The sequence below is a fragment of the Hemitrygon akajei genome, chromosome 5 (assembly GCF_048418815.1).
Source record: "Hemitrygon akajei chromosome 5, sHemAka1.3, whole genome shotgun sequence".
Lineage (NCBI taxonomy): Eukaryota > Metazoa > Chordata > Chondrichthyes > Myliobatiformes > Dasyatidae > Hemitrygon > Hemitrygon akajei.
In genome coordinates, this window is record NC_133128.1 from 79,425,585 (window position 1) to 79,443,377 (window position 17,793).

Genomic DNA, 17,793 nt, shown 5'->3' on the forward strand with positions numbered 1-17,793 from the left:
CACTCTGACCTTAAACTCTAAAATGGCCCCTAACTCCCTCTTGTCCCTAAAGCCATCCCTACAAACTTAAAAAACAACTAAGTCTGAGCCATGACCTTGACAGAGACCACAGCTCAGTGTCATCTTGATCAGAAACCAATACAGTAAGTTTATGATATTACTACAACTGTTGCCCTTCAGTTGTGGTAATATCATAAACTTACTGCATTGGTTTCTGGTCAAGATAATAGTAGTCACAACTTTGACAGGTGCTATCAAACCTGGTGATCATGTGGTCTAGATAAGTAACAGCAGTGCATTTTGTATATGATAGACTAAGTGCCTATCATAGCAGATTGACGTGCACAAATTGGTATTTAGCTTCTAAATATCATTCGTAGCCATACTCATCTAGCAAACGGAGAGTATTTCATTGCATTATTGACTTGCGTCTTTAGCTGATGAAAAGGTTATGCACTGTCAGTTGGCACATGATACTCTGCCTCTGACCTTTTTTTTATACCACAAAAGCTCTGTGGCCAGTCCAATTGAGCGTCTGGAGAATATCAACTCTCAGATGTTCATGAAGTGGAAATCCACATAGGTGGGTAAGTGGCTGGATTGCTTCTTGGTGGAGATTATCATTGCTTCGCAATATGTAGCTCCAGTGTTACTTGCCACTCATCAGGTCATACCCAAATGCTGTCTAAATATCATCGTACATAAACACAGGATGCTTTACATGCTAAAGAGTTCAATAATACTCAATTCCATTCACAATCAGGAAGCATCCTCACATCTGTGCAAGAAAGATCACTGATGAAGCAACTGAAAATGGTTAAATTTAGGACACCTAATTTGCATTCTTAAAGCCATGTTTGGAACTGGAAAGACTGACCTTCAGCAACCACAATAACCTTCCTTTGTACATTAACTGAGATTAACCAGAGGATATTTCCTAAATGCATACTGACCTCAAATTTATTAGAGGTGCTTGATGTTCCAGCAATGTTGCCTTGATGTTCAAGGCAGTTACTCTCATCCCATGTTAGGCTTCTAAATCCATGTTTGGATCAAGGCTGTGAAGAGCTCTGCAGCAAATTGATCATGGCAAAACCCAAAATGAGCACTGCTGAGTAGATTATTGGTGACTGTGCCATCTGACATCATTCTCTATGACTCTTCAAATAACTGCTGATGGAGAGTTGGCCAATTAGAGGTAATTATCTAGTCTGGGTTTGCATTGTCTTTTGTGCAAAGGTTAGATTATAAATCTAGCAGGGTACAGACTAGAACTGAACTACAGGGAAGTTAACTTGGATGTACAAATCTTCTAAGCTATAGTTGCCTCTCAGTGCCAGAGATCTTAGTTCAATCTTCTCACAGTATGCATACTCTTATGTGCTATTTGGATTTCTTGAGTGCTCCAGATTGCTCCCATATCTTATAGGAAAAGAGGAAGGTTAATAGGTTAAGTGGTCACTACAAATTGTGTATAGGTATAGAATTTGTATGAAACTGATAGTAATACAGGGAGAATAAAATTGTGCGTGTGCAAGAAAGTTTTAGGACATTTAATAGTTGTCATGCATAGAGTGTGTCTCCATCATTTTCTTTTTTTCTCACATTTGCACTCACATAATTGAGTGCAAAACAAATAATATACCTTTACAACAAAATTGAAAGCAAAATAAAGTCCCCATAAACTATTTGATATGACCAATAAAAGCAAAAGCTGGTACCTCCAAGAAATCATGCATGCAACCATAAAATTATACTCATTTATAGCAACATCAATATTGATCTAAAGCAGAGCTTTCCCAATTATTCCAACTAACTAATTTTAATTTAATAACTTTAGGTCAGCCATAGTTTATCTTTTCATGAGTTTTTTTTGAAGTTTTTGCACTGAATAAATTCATTACTGTTTGATTTATTTTTTACTGGCTGTATTCAAAACAATGACAAAATGCTTTTTTTTAAAAAAAAGTAAAATCCACATGCATAAGGTGGCAGTCAAAAAAAATCACATCACAGGGCAAGTCCAAGAATCTGGCAGAAGGTGCTACACTGGCTGTGGACTTTCTGTATTACTGGATCCAAGCATAAGAAGCCGGTTTCTAGGAGAATCAGCATAGTGCAAGGTCTCTCTCAGTACAAGCAGCCAGGTGCACGGACAAGAAAAATGTTGACAATGGTGAGCTCTATCTCCAGGCTTATTACCTGTGAATCCTGCATGTTCAATTCAATGATCGTGTCTCCCACATTCAAGTATTCAAATATCACTTAGAACTTATCAAAAGTTAAAAAGATTAAAAAGAATTAAAAGTTAACAAAATCAGGCATGCACACAAACATTCTTGGAAAGAATGAAAGCTTTTAACTAAACTCCAACAAACAAATACATTTCTTATCTCCAATCCAGCAGATTTCTCATTAGATTCAACTTTGTGTACAGTAGACTGAACAGGTGGACTTCCCTGCCTGGGAAATTTGCAGAAGTTCCTATCATATATGATTTCATGAGAAACCCAAAGGCACAGTTCACAGCACTGTGGCCAATATGCTACTAAGGACTCACTGAGACTTTGCCAATTTACAGACCTATCCCTTAGCAAATCCAATGCAGATCTCTATGGAAGATTTCCTCCAACAAAATTAGGTGGAAAGTAAATTTTGGTTAAGTATCTCTAAAAAAAAATACACAATTAGAAATATTAAACTGAAAATTAAAATATTTTCTCCTCCCATGAAAATAAAAGAAAACTGCTGATGCTAGAATTCTGAAACTAAAAATAAAATGCTGGAAAAATTCAGGCAAGTTGAGCAGCATTTATGAAAAGAAAAAGTTGATCTTTTGGGTCTGTGATCCTTTATCAGAAGTAGGATGCATGTAGGTTTTCAGTGAGAGGGAAAGTTAGGGTGGGATTTATGGGAAAGTTAGGGTGGGATTTATGGAACAAAGGGAGTTATCTATGATTGGATGAATCAAAATGGCCTAATGTAGACAGTTCAAAGCAGGTCTTCCTAGGTCCCAAGAAATACACATTACCCAGACCACAAGTTTACAATACAACCATAACAGACATAGCACATGATTCCTATATTATCCTATAGGAATAATCTAGAGAAGCAATTTTATTTTCATTTGTCATTCTTACAATAAATATAATTGCAAGAAAAATTAGTTTGAGCCTATACTGGGCTAATAATATATTTTTAAAAAGATTTTACTGTATACCAAGTTCTAAATAGGATACTGTTGCTGGCCCAGATGGCACACCTCTCAATAGAATTTACAAAATGGACATTACTATATCAAATAATAGAATGTATTGCTGTATGATTCTTCCAAGTAGAGTAACATTATAGTTGAGTCCTGAACCATTGGTCCAGGAATGTGAGTTTGAATCACATCTTGGAAATGTAAATTGAAGTTCCTAAATAAATAACCATGTGATTTTAAAAAAGCTAAATCCCAATGAAAGTACCTGTCAAACTATTAAATTGTCATAAAAATCTATTTGTTTCAGTAATGTCCTCTGGCCTGATATACTTATCTAGTCTCACCATAGGTAATTCTACATCCACCAATGTGGTTAACTCTGCATGTCTCCTCAGTTCAGAAAGCATCCAGAGATGGACAATCAATGCCAGCATTGCTGCTTATGTAGAAGGCTTTATTGCCAAGTTTGCAGATGATACAAAGATTGGTGGAGGGGCAGGTAGTGTTGAGGAAACTGGTCGGATGCAGAAGGACTTAGACAGATTAGGAGATGGGCAAGAAAGTTGCAAATGAAATACAATGTTGGAAAATGCATGGACATGCACTTTGGTAGTAGAAATAAATGTGTGGACTATTTTCTAAGCAGGGAGAAAATCCAAAAATCTGAGATGCAAAGGGACTTGGGAGTCCTTGTGCAGAACACCCTAAAGGTTAACTTGCAGGTTGAGTCGGTGGTGAGAGGAAGGCAATTGCCATGTTAGCATTCATTTCAAGAGGTTTAGTATACAAGAGCAAGGATGTGATGCTGAGGCTTTGTAAGGAACTGGTGAGGCCTCACCCTGAGTATTGTGAACAATTTTGGGTCCCTCATCTTAGAAAAGATGTGCTGGCATTGGAAAGGGTCCAGAGGAGGTTCACAAGGATGATTCCAGGAATGAAAGGGTTATCATACGAAGAAAATTTAATGGCTCTGGGTCTGTACTCACTGAAATTCAGAAGGATGAGGGGGGATCTCATTGAAACCTTTCGAGTGTTGAAAGGCCTAGACAGAGTAGATGTGGTAACGATGTTCCTCATGGTGGGAGAGTCTAGGACAAGAAAGCACAGCTTCAGGATAGAGAGGCGCCTTTCAAAACAGAGATGCGGAGAAATTTCTTTCGCCAAAGTGTGGTGAATTTGTGGAACGTGTTGCCACATGCACCTGTGGAGGCCAGGTTGTGGTGTGTATTTAAGGCAGAGATTGATAGGTTTTTGATTAGACATGGCATCAAAGGGTATGGGGAGAAAGCTGGGAACTGGGGTTAAGGAGGAGGGGAAAAAAAGGATCAGCCATGATTAAATAGCAGAGCATACACGATGGGCCAGATGGCCCAATTCTGCTCCTATGTCTTATAGTCTTGTGTTCTTAGTGAGCTTAACATGGCAAAATTCCAACTAGTATCAAGAGCAGCACCTGCAGCCCAGCAGACAACCAACAAATCGATCTCCCAAATGCTCATTCACATGTATGGGCAGACACAAGTTGGTGTTCATAAATTGGTAAGGACCTGTTAACGTTATCAACAGGGAGGTGGTTAGACTTGCCCAGCAGATTAGACCTATGTAGAACTGAAGTCAGAGCTATGCAGCACAGAAACAGGCCCTTCTGCCCAACTCATCCACTCCTAACCAGACTATGTACATTTACATCCAAATTGTTTATATAAATGATAAGCAGTGGACCTAGTGCCGATCCCCGCAGTACACCACTAATCGCAAGCCTCAAGTCTGACGAACAACCCCCACCATCGCTGCAGTAATACACACAAAATGTTCTAGGAACTCAGTAGGTCAGGCAACATTTATGGAGAGGAATAAAGAGACGACTTTTCAATTCTAGACCCTTTATCCACCATTGTTGCCTTTCTCCTACCATCAAGCCAATTTTGTATTTAATTGGCTAACTCACCCTGGATCCCTTGAGATTTAACTTTCCGGACTAATCTAGCATGTAACACCTTGTCAAAATTCTTGCTGAAATCCATGCAGACAACTTCACTCCCTCAGCTATCTTCTAGGTCACCTCTTCAAAAGAAATCTCAAATTCAAACATAAAAAAAACCAAAAAAGAAAATGCTGGTTAAAATCTAAGCAAGTCAGGCAATTACTATGGAAAGTGAAACTTATTGTTTCTGATGATGGACCTTCTCACGAGGCTTATTCCCATTCACATCAATTGGGGGTTCAGATCCTACATCAGTCCGTTCTATCACAGGAGGTGAAAGGTGACTTCCTGACATGAATGCTCAGGAATCTGAGCAAACTGGAACTCTAGTGTTGTAAATCAGCTGTCACTCAACCAATCTGAGTCTTCTACATACAAACATACAAAGCCCTAAACTTGCTGCTTCTTAACTGGCTATATAACAGTGGTTCAATTTGGAAACACAGGCATTTGCCAGAAGAGTTAACTGAAACTTACAATGTCATTAATGAATTTGCCAAGCCATTTCCGTAAAGAGGTCTGAAACACATGATATGACAGATTCAAATAAGTAGTTTCACAATAGACATTCATAAATTTTGGAAGGTACAGATGTGTTCAAGGATTTGCACAACAGAAAAGAGTTTGGAAATGGAAGTATTGTGTAACACATGCAACATGCTTGTGTAAAGTTCAAAACTAGAACTACAGCAACTTTTCTCAAAAACAACGAATCATGTCAAATAATTTTGCAAAAAGCAGATTCTGAAGATATCATAAAACAGTGAAAATGTACCCGTTCAAGAAAATCTGTAGTTTGATAGTCAATTCTATTTTGAAAATCATCTTCTGTGCCTTTGTGCACAACCTCTGATGCAGTTGTTGCAAATGGAACCAGAGGACTAAAGTGGTAAAACTTTGCTGACCTTTACTCTCTTTGGTTCAATCAGACAAATTTTCCAATTTATCTTGTCTATTTAAATACTCTTCTAAATGTCAGCCTTTGGAGATTACAGCTGTTACTGTGTATCATCTTGTTGTCTGTATTAAGATCTGTAATATTCATCTCACTTACTGCTTCAGGTATCCCTCAGTTCACAATGTTCCTAGATGAAAACTTACTATATAAAGCCATTAACCTGTCCTCTAATCGTAAAGCCTTTCGTGCTATCTAAAAAAAGAATCTCAACCTTAACTTGTGCAGTACTTCCTCTCACAGTTTCGATTCTGCTGATATCATAATGCTTCATTTATTACTGGGATTCATCAGATATTATTCTATGCATCAAAATGACTTCAAAGTTTCTTCCCCCCAGCCATTAGACTCCTCAATACCCAGAGCCTGGACTGACACCAACTTACTGCCCTCTACTGTGGCTATTGTCTTGCTTATTATTACTGTAATGCCTGCACTGTTTTGTGCACTTTATGCAGTCCTGGGTAGGTCTGTAGTCTAGTGTAGTATTTTTCCCCCCATGTTGTTTTTACAGAGTTCAGTGTAGTTTTTGTACTGTTTCATGTAACACCATGGTCCTGAAAAACGTCTCCTTTTTACTGTGTACTGTACCAGTAGTTATGGTCAAAATGACAATAAAAGTGACTTGACTTGAAAGTGCACCTACAGTTCCACGGATTGCATTTCCTCTAAGAAACCACAACAACCTCCATTACAAATAGTAAGCTGAATGCAATTGATAGATGTATAAAAGGTGAGCATTAACTCTTGTTTACATCTTCCAGCTTTGTTAGAAACTATTTGATTGTCAAAAAAAGGCAAAAATGCCTATGTTAATCTAGGAAGTGCAGATTTTTCCCAACTATGAAGGGTAAAGAAGAATGGGGAGTTGTTTCCAGCTTAAGTTTAAAAGATCAGAATAACATATGCCTGAATTAATAATGATCCAAGATAGAAAAATTTAAAAGAATACAAGGAGGGTGATGGATCTCCCAAAAGTGTGAGCATCTTCAAGTTGTACATGACTGTTTTCAAGAAACATTCCTTTTGCAGCATATCTTTTCCAAAGGAAATGAAATTGCTCTTCAGGGTGGTTACCTTCCAAACATGTACATAATATACATAATAGAGCCCTTTTGGAAGATGCCCTCACATACATTCATTACAATGGAAAAACTGCTCCAAGCTTCAAGATAGTCAAAGATCATCTTTATCTTCTCCTTAGAAGCAATGTCAAGAGTGCCCTTAAGCTTAATCTTCTTAGTCAACAATTCAGAGGATCCAGGAATCCACATTATTCAAATGTCAATCTCTAAGGGATGTGACAATCCAACAAAAAAGACAGTTTGATAACATTGCTTCATGATATGAGAAAAGAAGATAGCAGCCAATTTCCACCAACACCTTTTTGAAGGTTTGTACATTAGCCATTCATCCACACAGAAAAGCCCTGCCATCAACAATGCAAACTTGAAGCTTTGTGACAATTGTACCTCTATGGAAAGTTACCACCACCACTTACAAAATTGAAGAGACAAATTAGAAGCTGGAGTACACTAATTCAGTACCAAGTTCTGACAGATCTTGAGCTCTGAATTGTAAGAGAAATATCTAAAGGGTGGTAAACCTTGAGAACTGTGGAAGCCAAATTATTGTGCTCATTCAAAATCAGATCTATAGATTTTTGTATATCAAGGAACTCAAACGTCATGGCAAAGTCTTTAAAAACAGCAGAGATAGAAAGCCAGCCACGACTCAAGGAATGACAGAGCAGGCTCAAAGGGTTCGGTGGTCTATCCCTGCTATTTACTTATACAGTGATGAATCTGGGTGGAACAGCATCATGATTCTTAGCTCCTTCCTTAGCAAGTTGATAGTTTTACTAAGCTTCACTTTGAATATCATTAACTTTATCTTTCTTGACAAGACTCCCTATGGTGTCGATATATGTCCTGAGTTTTAAAACTTTGCATTTACCAATTATGGCCATCCCTACCTGTTTCCAATGGACCGTGTTTCATTGCTGTGTTGCCATTGCCTCTTTGATACCATGAAACACATGCCAAGCATTCTGTGTCAGAGGACAATGGGATACTCTGGAAAAAGTGGTTTTTCTTGGCATCTGAATCCAAAATGCAAAAACTGTTGCAAACCTACTGGTCCAATGCCGAGATGTTTTTAGACTCTGCTTCAAGAAGTTCTTAATGCATTCAGTCTCTTAAGATTGATGGCTCCTTTGAAGTTGATGAGGGCAGATTGCTTGGCTTCAAAAAAAATGAGGACCATTACAATGAAAATTTGTCTCTAACCAGCAACAATTTTTGATTTTCTGCTGCATGACTTAAAAGTTCAATATTTTACAATGTGCAAATTTACAAATAAAATTTGAATTTGATTTGGCATTCAGAATGGGAAGAATGAAAAGCACTCATCAACAGAATCCAAGAATGTTAGATTCTTATCAGAAGAGAGATTGATTGACATTGAAATGGGGACAGCATTTCTCCTTGGAATAGAAAAGCTTCAGGGAGACATCCTGTTTGTATAGACATGTTTTCTGAGTCAATGACAGTATTGTGATGGGTGTGTTAGGAATACTGTTTAGAGAGATATCTACTTTGGTCCAGATATGGCGTTCATTTATGTCCTGCCTTCAATATCTCCTGAACATCTATTGCTTAATTTGTTTAAAAAAAGTACAAACTACTCATGACAACAATATGCGTTCCTTTCTGTGACATCAGAAGCAAGTGTGCCTGCCTCCTTCTGCACCTTCACATTTCTACACAGTTCTCTCTCTTGGTTGAAGTATTCCATCTTTGGGATTTCATTGATGGTAGGATCAAGCTTAATGGAATATTTTACCTATGGGACAATATTGAAAGTGTGGACAATCATGAGATTTTTTTTCTGTGGGTTCCACCATTTAACAGTGAATTCCTTACTGTGAAGCGTACACATTACTCACACATTTCTTCTGAATTGTTCCCCTACCAAATGAAAATATTAATTTACTTCCTAGAATACTCTCAAAGTCTTAAATCTTGTAAGCAGACTATGTCAGTGTTCAGTCCAATTTCCATGTTAGTTACAACATTCTTGCAGGTGACAGTCAACTACCTTTAAATTCCTTAATGTCCAAAAATCTAGATTTACTTTTTTTGAATGAGAATAATAATTTGTCTTCAACAATTCCAAAGTTTATCACCCTCTCAAAGAAGAAGTTTCACTTGCAATTCAAAGTTCAAGATCTGTCAAAACAATGATTATTCAAAGTTACTTCAACAAGTACTACCATATATTAGAAACATAGAAAACCAACAGCATAATACAGGCCCTTCGGCCCACAAAGCTGTGCCAAACACGTCCTTACCTGAGAAATTACCTAGGGTTACCCATAGCCCTCTATTTTTCTGAGCTCCATATACCTGTCCAGGAGTATCTTAAAAGACTCTGTTGTATCCACCTCCACCACCGTCACCGGTAGCCCATTCCATGCACTTGCCACTCTCTGCGTAAAAAAAATTAAATCCTGATATTTCCTCTGTACCTACTTCCAAGCACCTTAAAACTGTGCCCTCTTGTGCTAGCCATTTCAGCCCTGGGAGAAAGCCTCTGACTGTCCACACAATCAATGCCTTTCATCATCTTATACACCCTTATCAGGATACCTTTCATCCTCCATCGCTCCAAGGAAAAAAGGCCAAGTTCACTCAACCTATTCTCATAACGCATGTTCCCCAATCCAGGCAACATCCTTGTAACTCTCCTCTGCACCATTTCTATGATTTCCACATCCTTCCTATAGTGAGGTGACCAGAACTGAGCACAGTATTCCCAAGTGGGGTCTGACCAGGGTCCTATATAGCTGCAACATTACCTCTTGGCTCCTAAACTCAATCCTATGATTGATGAAGGCCAATGCACCGTATGCTTTCTTAACCACAGAGTCAACCTGCACAGCAGTCTTGAGTGTCCTATGGACTCGGACCCAAGATCCCTCTGATCCTCCACACTGTCAAGAGTCTTACTATTAATATTATATTCTGTCATCATATTTGACCTACCAAAACGTCATTCACAATTTAAATTTAGGTGACATGTCAGTCCTCTGCATGTGTTTCTAACATTCGAGCTTGACAATCAAAGAGCTGGCATTTTTTCTTCACATTTAATCTTCTTGTAGAATTAAAACTCTTAACCCCAAGCAGCAATTAAAGCAGGTGAACCATAGTGGATCAGCACCTCCTAAGTCAGGAGCTTTCCATCTTTAAGTAGAATGCATGGTTCCTCCAAATGCCAGTCAGTCTGTCAGATCAAGCCTGAATAGAACATCTGGAGACCCTGGCTGACCCCTCAACCTCCATGATTAGGTTAAAAAAGAGCAATTAGGTAACATGCCACATGCAAAAAAGTCATTTATTTTGCATGCCAAAAGTTTAAAACATTAGCTTTATGATCAAGATGTATTCACAATAAATCCCTCAACATAACTGTTTTGCTTTGATATACTATATAAGAATATATTCATTAATGCTAGGTAGAGCAATGAGAATGCTCATAATTACTCCAATGAATAGCTGATTTCATCCCAGAAAGTAGAAAAAAATTCTCATTACCATCACCTACAAAACACAAGAATTGTCTTTTACAGGTATCAAAATTAGAATCAAATAAAATTAACTTTCCATCCAGATAATAATGAAAACATATAGAACGTTTTGAACATCAGCATCACACAATTTGTACATTGTACATTGCTGTTACAAGTACCAACATCAAAATAAAATATTCCCAATTGCTATTTGAGAAAAATACATTTCTCCTTGAAACAAGATTTCCAAAGACAATTGATAAAAGACTATAGAAGGTGAATTGGGGAAATAATACAAAAATAAATAATAAAGTTTTTGTAAAGGATAAAAAACTGGAGGATTAAATGTCATTTTGAAGTCAGAAGACCTATTGGCTGGGCTGCAACTCTTCACAACACCTATCAATGACACAGATAAAGAGAGCATACATAATACAAAATTCACTGATATTGGGTACATATGGAAAATAAACTGAGGAGAATGCAAATGAACAGCTGAGGAATATTGGCAGATTCAATGAACAAGCAAGAATAAGCGTGGGGGGAATATTGTCTGAGGGAGATAATTTATTCACTTGAGTAGAAGGAATACAGAACAATTCCCTTTAATTGATGAGGAGCTATCAAGTATTGGGCAGAAGGAACTGAGTGTCCTTGTATACAAAATTAATCTACAATCCAGTAATAAGGAAAATAAATAATATATTGCATCTAACAACAAGAGGGATTGGTTACAAGAGCAAAAAAAGTCTTGTTTGCAGATTAAGTTTTTCTGAACTCATGCCTGGGATAGTGTGTGCTGGTTTGGTATATGCTGCTTTCAAAGGTAGAACAATAAAGTTATAAGAAACTGGTATCTTGAATGAAAGACTATGTCTAGATACTGAGCAGGATATAGCTTAGCTCTTTCATGTTTTTCATGTTCATGAAGACAGAAGAGGATCTCATTGAATAGTGTAACAGTAATCAGTGCACTGGTTTCACAGCTTGAGGAGCCTGGGTTTAAGTCAGACATAAAATGCAGCTAATCTAGAATGTGCACATTCTTCTAATCTCAGTATGGGATCCAAAAGATGTGCTAGTAGGTTTTGTGGTTACTGTAAACCACTTATTACTGTAGGTTAATGGTTATAAGAACCAGTAAGGGTACAGACGAGATGTGAGAGGAATTAAGTTGCGGAGGAAGGGGAGTAACTATGATGATATGGCTCAAGTGGAAATGGGCTTGAGCCCCATGAGCTGAACAATCTAAGTAAATAATAACTTAAACAGCAATTTTGTTGGAGTGTCTAAAACTTCGAAGCAAAGCACAGCTCAGGCAGCCTTTCAGTCAATTTGATACCCTCTGCTGGTTGGGGTTGACCATGGATGTTGCTTCCTGCAAGCCGGTGCACAAATACGCAAACCAGGGCAGTATAACATAGAGAGCACGCTGTTTGTTGCTTGTGCAGCAGACTCCCCTTGTCCACTCAACTGATGAATCCAAAGGTATCGATATAGTTTGCTGCCAGTGGCATTACAGGAGTTGCCAGTCAGCATTGAACTCAATGTAGGTTTGTCTTTGGGACTCAAGCTCTCGATTTCTCCCTTTGACTTTACTACCGAAGCCTTCCCCATGAGCAGGTATAGCTGCAAGGCAGCGCAGGGTTGAGGTTAGAGTTTTCCTTCTAGATGAGCTAGCAACAACGATTAATGAACCCCATCTGCCCAAAGCAACTAGTTTTAAGGTGTCAGTAACCCACATTTGCTTCTTGTCCTATCAATAGAAACTGTTCTGCCGGACTAACTAAACCACATGTGAAGGACAGGAGCTGGATTTGATTAACAGAGCCCATCTGAGATGCACACTATTGGGAGCATTTAATAGGTAGTGAGAGCTTATCCCCATTAACCCCCCACCACTAATCCCCCCCCCCACCCGCCTGGCAACAACAACCTTAAGGAACCTTTTGGTCAATTAAGTATACTGACCTACTAATCTATCTTAGCTTAGCATTAACATTTCTTTACCTCCCAGATACATGACGACTTTTCCAACCCTGGAAACAGTCCTGATTGAAGTACTGCAGTAAACCATCATCCCTCAACTTTCCTAATCCATCTCCATCCTTCTCCAGTGCCATTAAAACAGCTGAATGAAAACAAAGATGAGAACACCTCCAAGCAACACACACGAAACACTGGAGGAACTCAGTAGGCCAGATAGCATCTAGAAAAAAGAATGAATGGTCGACATTTCGGGTTAAGATCCTTCAGATGAAGGGTCTCGGCCTGAAACGTCAACTGTTAACTCTTTTCCATTGATGCTGCCTGGTTAGCTGAATTAAAACAGGTTCTCCATTTTCATCGGTTTAGCCATTACTAAACACCAGCCTCTTTCCCATCTCCTACACCACTATCTTTGAAGTACTAAAAGTTTATATCCTTGTCACTCTGTTATCTATCCTTCAAACATGAAATTAACAACATGGATGAGTTGGGCTGAAAGGCCTGATTCTGTACTATATTGTTCTAAGACATACCAGATGTAACCACTGCAAATATTTACTTCCATCTTGACTGCATCACCAACCAAACCCCAGGGCCACGTGCTGCTCAAACCTCATCCTCATCTTTACTGACTCAGGATAAATATTCCCACAGGGACATCCATTTAGAATGGAGATGAGGAGGTGTTTCTTTAGCTAGAACGGTGAATCAGTGGAATTGTCACAAACATCTGTAGAGGCCAAGTCATTGTGTGTATTTAAAGCAGAAGCTGATAGGTTCTTGATTTGCCAGGTTCAAAGGTAATGGGAAATGAGGTTGAAAGGGATAATATATCAGTCATGATGGAATGGCGGACCAGATCGATGGGCCGAATGATCGAATTGTGCTCCTTGGTTTTATGAATATTCTCAACAGTTCACAGTAAAAAGGACTAATGTAACATGATTCAAAGCACTACGAAGTAGAAGTTCGTTCAATTTCGGGCCATGAACATTTGTCTGGGAAATTTATATTGATTTTTTTTTAAAAAATCATACTATTGTGTTAAAACGGACATATGCCACCACGCCTATAAATCGGCTGCCATGACAGCAAGAAAAAGCCATTTTCCACAACCAAAAACGTACACATTCGCGAATCACACACCTGTAACTCAAGAGACAGTAAGAAAGTTGCAAAACTTTCAAGCTTCTGCCCACGGTGCGTGCATAAAGAGCAACGTTTTGTAAAGTGAAAAAGACGGCGACAGAGAGCTGAGCGATCTTTCTGGTGGGATGGTGATGAGGAAAGCAAACCAACTACAGTGAGACAAGGGTGCAACTGGCACCTTGGAACAGCAAATGAGGGGATAATCCCCACGCCGATGCCCACCGGGACAGCCCCTCGGTTTGCACCCAGCAGCGGCAGACTGTGCTGCGGAGTGCAACCCGAGCCCGGGCTGCAAACTGCTGCGAGACTTGAACAGGTGAGCCGAGGGCGCGAGGTTGCGCACAACCCCCGCGAGGAGGGGCGCGAGGCTGAGGCTCGGACTGGCGCCGCGCCGCTCCGCTCCCGGCTCGGCACGAGCCGCGGCACCGGTTCGAGCTCGCGATCTGAAGTCGGGACATGAGGCTCTCCCGCACGCAGCCGGTCACCAAACTGGCCGTCCGGACCGGCTACACCTGACCTCACCCCCCCCCCCCCCCCCCACCACCCACCACCCACCACCACCACCAACTCCTTCCCACTACACACCTGCCCACGGAACCAACGGCCAACCGAGCTGATCGCTAGTTGAAAGATCACTCACCCACAGCGTTAAAACGCTGAGAGACGATGAGCTCCACAATCGCACCTTCTACAGAGCCGCCATATTCCGCTGCGTAACCGCGACGTCAGGGTCATCGCATACACGCACTTGCTCACGCAGCTGGGCAGCTCGCGATGGAAGTGCACGTGCTGCGAAGACACAGCGCGTTCCCAGACCGACAATTTGCTCTCGGCGCTGAGAGGCGGTATGTTCCCTGAGATAGATTTCTATTGTTTTGATGGCAATTAACTGTCTTTTTCACCGTTATATTAGTACTGTGACTGATGCAGAACATAGGGAAGCGCATTTTGTATAAGTGAAATTAGATTATGCCCAGTCAATTAGCAAAAACAACTCGTTTGAATCAAATATTTCATTTCTTCTGTTTAAAAATGATTTATTTGAAACAATTTCGTTACAGTTGTAAACTCTATTTTAATTTATTTAGAAGTACAGCACATCATTCTTTCAGAAGTGAAATGTAAATTACCGGGAATAACTGAGCCGGTATCTGTATAAAGGAGGATCACTCAGGAAGTTTTGAAAAGATAAATATTTCAGGTCTGGGACTCTTCATTAAAACTCCCTGAATAGATCAATCTCCTGTTCTCAGATCCAGAAGCTGCATTTTCCTTCTCTTTAAAGAAAATCTGCAGTTGTACCCGTTACTTCCTAGAAGTAATCTTTTTTGATTTAGCTTCATTTCACATTACAATTTTCATAATGACTGTAAATTTTTAGATATACATCATGAAAGCATGAAAGGGCTTTTTTAAGTTAATGAATGGACTTAAGTTTTGAAAATTCACACAAAATTGTGTTTGACATCAGTTCTCTGCATTAATATATTCAGAAATTTAAAGTTCCATTCTGAACAGCTTTTATTTCTGACAAAACAATTTTGTATTACGGGTATGGCTTTAAAAACATGTTAAATGTTTGCTTATGAATACTATAACAATTCAAATAATTATTATAAATTCAATGACTGAATGTAATAAAATACATCGGCATTTAACATGAGTGTAAATAAAAATGTCTGTAAATCTCATAAAAAGATGTTACTGCTTAGTCAAAATTGTGAATCTTAATGAGTGTGCCTTAAAATAAATTTAGGTTGGCAAAGCAGAAAAGTGTAGAGAGAAAAATACTAGATATCAGGCCTTTGGTAACTAAAGGCAAGGCTACCACTGATTTAAAAGTTAAGCTGGTTGATCAAGATTCCAGAGTAGGTGACATATGAATGCCCTGGAGGACTAACACTAAGGCAAATGGAGAGGGAAGGACTTGGAAATTAATATGAGAATTTCAATAGACTGCTCAGGCACGGCAAATGTTTCACCAATACCACTGCACTATCTGATAAATTCACTAGAAGGAAAATAAACTACCGTGCATATTGTCTCCCAGGTTAACATTCATGACATTCAGTTACACTCAGTCTGCGATATCAGACGGGCCACATAGTTCACATGCTCCACGCTAGAACAGATACCATATTCCACATTCTGCTGGAGGAGATTACTAAGCAGACAGGGAAAAGATGCAGGTATAAGCGCAAAAGCTCCCTAAAGAAGTCCAACATCTTGACTGATTTCTGGGATCTTTAGCCAATGGATTTCTTACAGTAAAGTCAGTACTCAGGATGAGTCCATACGTTGTGACTACAAAGAAGCCTTGCAAAATCAGTAGAAGAAAAACTACTCACCATTCTACCCCATCTGTGGCAGAATTTCCAGCTTTCATTGTTGCCTGATCAGCTGTCTCAGGGCTTACACAACAAGAATGGAAGTAAGAAGACAAAGGGTCTAAACTGAATTTGTATTAGTGAGACTGCAGTTGTTGGAATCTGGAACAAAAAATATACTGGAGGAACTCAGTGGGTTAATCAGTATCTTCGGGGCCTAGGTGTAAATTAACGTTTCAGATCTGCCCCCTGGTCCCCAACACAGGTGTCCCTCAGGGCTGTGTTCTAAGCCCCCTCCTTTACTCTGTAGACCATGACTGTGTCACCACCCGCAGCTCCAATCTGCTAATTAAATTTTCTGACAATCCTACGCTGATTGGCCTAATCTCAAATAATAATGAGGCAGCCTGCAAAGAAGAAGTCATCACCCTAACACAGTGTGTCAAGAAAACAACTTCTCCCTCAATGTCACAAAAACAAAGGAGCTAGTTGTGAACTACAGGAGGAATGGAGACGGGTTAACCCCTGTTCACATCAATGGATCTGGGGTTGAGAGGGTGAACAGCTTTATGTTCCTTGGCATACACATCACCGAGGATCTCACATGGTGGTAAATACTGGCTCTGTCCATGGAAAGAGAAACTGGGTTAAGATTTCACATTAAAGATTCTTCATTAGCTGCATTTTGTACTTTATTTCAGATTTGCTATGTCAGCAGTTTTGATTCTAAATTATTATTGTATTTACCGTCTTTTCAAGGAATCCAGTTCTACTATGACAGGATTTATGTCTTTCTCTTTTTCCTTGTTCACTTTGATTGGTTTTTGTTTTATTTCATCTTTTTTAAAGAGTGTTGCTTAAAGCTGAATTCCACTGCTATATTTCTTTCCAAACAACAACTCTTACCTTAAAAGAAATACGTTTTCTCTCTTCCCAGTTCTGACAAAGGATCTTCCACCTGAAGCATCAGTGCTGTTCTTCTTTTCCCAAGTGCTACCTGATCTACTGGCCATTTTGCTTTTATTTCGATTTCCTGGATGTGCAGTTATTTTTAATTTTCCTTTAACTAAATATGGATCTTGGGTAGCACATATCATCCATGTATTATTTGTGTCAAGAAGATCAATATCATTTCATTGCTGATAATTATTGGATCAAATGTTTATCTTAAGAGTCTTAAGAATATCAGAACTGAACAACAACGATCAAGTTATTGGTGAGTAACATTCACTTCATAACATCTCTGAAAATTCCATCCATTGGTTTGATGTAAACCAGGGGTTCCCAATCTTTTTTATGCCATGGACACCTATCATTGACCGAGGAGTTAGTGGATCCCAGGTTGGCAACCCCTGATATAAGCTGATGTTGTAATATAGAAAGTAAATATACGAAGAACGTTTTTTTACATTTTTGTTGAGCACATGGCAGTGCAGCAGAACAACTTGACTTGATCTTTTGAATTGTTGCTAGGATATTGCTGAACATAGTAGCTTTTGCTCTGTCCACTCAGCCATTTGTAAATGTCATATGAAAAGTGCATTAAAGTGGTGAAAATGGACAATGGAATGATTACCAAGTCATATTTCTGGCTATATGTTATGCACCACT

General features: G+C 39.2%; 2 protein-coding genes across 3 annotated transcripts in view; one reads left to right on the forward strand and one right to left on the reverse strand.

The window, feature by feature from the left end:
* The window catches only part of scml2 (Scm polycomb group protein like 2), a 132,797-nt gene extending 118,200 nt beyond the window's left edge, over positions 1-14,597 (reverse strand). Inside the window, exon 1 of one of the 2 annotated variants that reach the window (XM_073045864.1) lies at positions 14,496-14,597. The gene's annotated coding sequence lies outside the window, so the exon portion shown is untranslated. The remainder of the gene's footprint in view (positions 1-14,495) is intronic. The other variant, XM_073045865.1, reaches the window with a different exon arrangement.
* Positions 1-17,793, forward strand: part of cdkl5 (cyclin dependent kinase like 5) — a 533,184-nt gene that overhangs the window by 188,291 nt on the left and 327,100 nt on the right. The window lies entirely within an intron of this gene.